This window comes from Triticum urartu, chromosome 1A (genome assembly GCF_056163025.1).
Source record: "Triticum urartu cultivar PI428250 chromosome 1A, HENAU_Tu73, whole genome shotgun sequence".
Classification (NCBI taxonomy): Eukaryota; Viridiplantae; Streptophyta; class Magnoliopsida; order Poales; family Poaceae; genus Triticum; species Triticum urartu.
The window spans coordinates 105,788,531-105,792,257 of NC_141873.1; the positions used below are offsets into that span (position 1 = coordinate 105,788,531).

Consider the following 3,727-nt stretch of genomic DNA (forward strand, 5'->3'; position numbering starts at 1 on the left):
TAATATAGCTAGCGGTCAAAGCTAATAGGCTGCGGGCCGTGTAGAGATCATGCGAGCGCCAATGCGTTCTGGAGCGGGGGCCGTATGTCTCGCTTATACCGGGAAGAAGGGAAGCCTGAAGTCACTAATTGAGGAGGACACCTTTCAAAGATCACTTCCACCTCAGCGGGTTGCGACAAGTGGTGTTGCATGTGCACCACTGGTCGCAACCTAGGAGTTTTCTCTTTTTGCAAGACCTGTTTATTCAAAACGTCTTATCTCTTAAACTGTACGTCCAAATCTTAAACCGTTTTTACCGTTGGATTCCTCGCGTCGAGATCTTCAAAATTAGATCCCATGTTGATAGATTTTCACAAACTATTTTCCCGAAAAAAACCAAACGAAAAAACCGAACAAAAGAATCGTGCCTCTCATGGAAAGAAAAAATAATAAAAACATGTTTTTTTATTTCCGAGAGGCACAGGGAAGCAAAACCGTGCCTCTCGTGGAAGAAAAAAAAAGAAAAAAAATGTTTTTTTCATTCGTGCCTCTCGCAGAAGCAAAACCGTGCCTCTCACGAAAAAAACGTGTTTTTTTGTTTCTGAAAAGCGTGCCTCTCGCGGAAGCAAAACCATGCCTCTCGCGAAAACAAAACCGTGCCTCCAGCGGAAGGAAAAAACATGTTTTTTTATTCCGAGAGGCACGACCATGTTTCTTGCCAAGCAAATCCGTGCTTCTCGTGGAAACAAAATCGTACATCTTGTGGAAGCAAAAAAACATGTTTATTTGTGCCAAAAAAAGTTAGATTTTTTTTCAAAAGCTAAGTAAGACCGGTGGAAAGCCAAAAGGCCAAAAAAACCGAAAATGTCTAAAAAGCCGAAAACGCATGCGAAAGAAAAACAAAATCCGAAGGGACCGCCCAGAGAGCGACACATGGCGGCGGTTGAGAGCACGCCAGGTGGCATGCTCGCAGCCCACCCCCAAGTTATCGCTGGGAGGCTCTCACAGGAATGCTCGTCAAGCAGTTGCTCCCAGGGAAAGGAAGAAGGTTCTTAGAGTTTATGGACAACTGAGTGCTTCTATCGTGAGTCCTGATGGAGTTCCAATGGGGCTTTGGACCTTTAATCAGGCATTAGCACGCCGAGAGCTGATGAGGATGATAGTGTTGCATGAATTGGCATTCTCATTGGTGGAGTATGATGGATTTAGAAGATTTGTCTCTAGTCTAAATCCCAGCTTCAAGATGATATGTAGAAAAACAGTGAAGGAGGACCGCATGAAAGCATTCAAGGAAGAGAAGAGAATTCTGCAAAGGATGTTCCAAAACTCCAAATCCAAGATTTCTTTGACCACGGACCTGTGGACATCAAATCAGACAGTGGGGTACATTTGCATCATAGCTCACTTCATTGATGGGGAGTGGAAGCAGCAGAAGAGGATAGTTAAATTTGCCGCTATGGAGACGCCGCACACATGAGCTGCAATGTTCAACATCATGGTGAATTTTATAAGAGAGTGGAACATTGGAGATAATCTCTTTGCTGTGACGCTAGACAATGCATCGAATAATGGTGCAATGATGAAGCTATTGAAGGCACATCTCCTGCTTAAGATGTTACCTGGTGGTGGCAAGTTGTTTCACCAATGTTGTGCCGCCCATGTCATAAATCTGACATGTCAAGCAGGATTGAACTTCCTTGGTCCAGTGATCAACATGATACGTGAAACTGTGAAATACATTCGAAGCTCACCAAGTCGAAAGGAAAAATTTCAAGAAATCGTTGAGCAACATGGTGTATCATGTGGGAGAACTCCAAGTCTTGATGTTCCAACTTGCTGGAACTCAACCTACATGATGATTGATATAGGAAAAGAGTATCGCGGAGTGTTTGACTCTTTGGCCATTCAAGATAAACAATATACCTTCAAGCCATCTTTTGAGGATTGGGAAAATGCCGAATATGTTTGTAGGCTACTGAAGGTATTTTATGAAGCCACTAATGTGATATCCGGCACAAAATATCCAACTGCTAACTTGTATTTCCATGAAACGTGTAAAGTGAAGCTGACCTTAGAGCAACAACATTATGAAGAGGATTCTGAGATGGGCACAACGGTCAAATATATGAAGAGAAAATTCAGAAGGTATTGGAAGATGACATGGTTGAGCCTTTGTATTCTAGTGATTTTGGACCCACAATTCAAGTTAAAATATATTGAGTTCCGATTTGGCCTAGAGTTTGGGAACGAAGCTGCAGCAATGATTACTAAAATAAAAAATGTGTTCCAGGGTTGTTCAATGAATACCTCCAATTGAATGACAATGGATCAGATCCCATGTCACAAGGAGGTGGTGATGGCATGGTTGTAAGTGGTGAAGATCCTATGGATGATTGGGACCAACATGTCTCCCTCACTGTTTGATCAATAAATTTGGATTCTACCGAACTTGATTCGTACTTGTCAAAGGTACCCATCCGGCGAAGTGATCAATTCAATATCCTTGCATGGTGGCAGACGAACTCAGGTGAATACCCAACGCTAAGTCGCATGGCAGCAGATATCTTGGCGGCTCCTGCCTCTGCGGTGGCATCTGAGTCCGCCTTCAGCACAGGGAAGAGAGTCCTATCAGATTTTCAAAGTCGAATGACCGCAACGACACTTGAAGCTCTTGTTTGCTTACAAGATTGGATAAGGACCAACGGTAAAGCCATACGACACAAGTTTCTTCTTTGTTTCTTGTTAATGCTTCAAGTTTACAAGTTTCTTCTTTTTTTTATGCATCTAATACTCAACGTAGCTTGGGTTCAGTTCATGACATTATAATGGACTTACAAGGTATGAGAAACCTTCTGATGTATATAGTGCCATGTATATGAAAGTACACTTAAAGTATGAAGTCTGCTTTTTAATGAGGTATTTCATATCTATAGTTTATTCCAGGGAACTATTTGCAAGATGCAGCCCAAACATGTAGATGAATATATAGAGTGCTTTACACACAGAACTAGTGCTTTTTGTTTTTGGTTTCCCCAAGTTATACTTGATCTCTAATATATATTTCTTTTTTCTATCAGATATGAATGTGTAGTTCAGATTCATTTTTTTCATCACCAAACTGTATTAAAAATATGCATTGCTAACTAAAGTAACTTGATTAGAATATGTTGCGGAGTGGATGACGAGTAGTGTATAATGGATATTTAGAAGTGTATTTTCTTGCAAACCTGATCATGAATTGGTTTTCTGGAACATGCCTTTGCTACAAAGAATATTCCTCTGTTCATAAATATATTATTTAGTTTTTTAGGGATAAATATACTATTTAGTTGATGTGCACAGAATCACTCTTGTAACATTTCTTTGTAAATACAGATATCGAGGACTGATGCTTGTTGGAGCAATTGATGTTAAACCTCAAGCAGATGGTGAAGCAAAGATATGTTAGCTTTCTCTATAACCTACTGGATGTGAAAAGTTTAGCATGTTGAACCTGTAATATTTTGATCTTGTCTGAGTCTGTTGGATTGAGGTCATTAGCTTGACGTTCTTTGAAACTTGTAATCTTTTGATCTTGTTCGAATCTGTTGGATTGAGGTCTTTTGATTGATGCTCTTTGAAACATGTAATCTCATGATCTCGCCATTTTACTAAATGTGAAAAGGTTAGACCTTTCATTTTACTGTATTGTGTACACGTTTGCTGACATATCTAATCTTTTGGGGACTTATTAGTAATTTGGCGAGGC

At 40.4% G+C, this 3,727-nt stretch overlaps 1 pseudogene; it reads left to right on the plus strand.

The window, feature by feature from the left end:
• The first annotated feature begins 865 nt into the window (after positions 1-865).
• Positions 866-3,427, plus strand: LOC147990264 (zinc finger BED domain-containing protein RICESLEEPER 2-like; annotated as a pseudogene).
• The last annotated feature ends 300 nt before the right edge of the window (positions 3,428-3,727 follow it).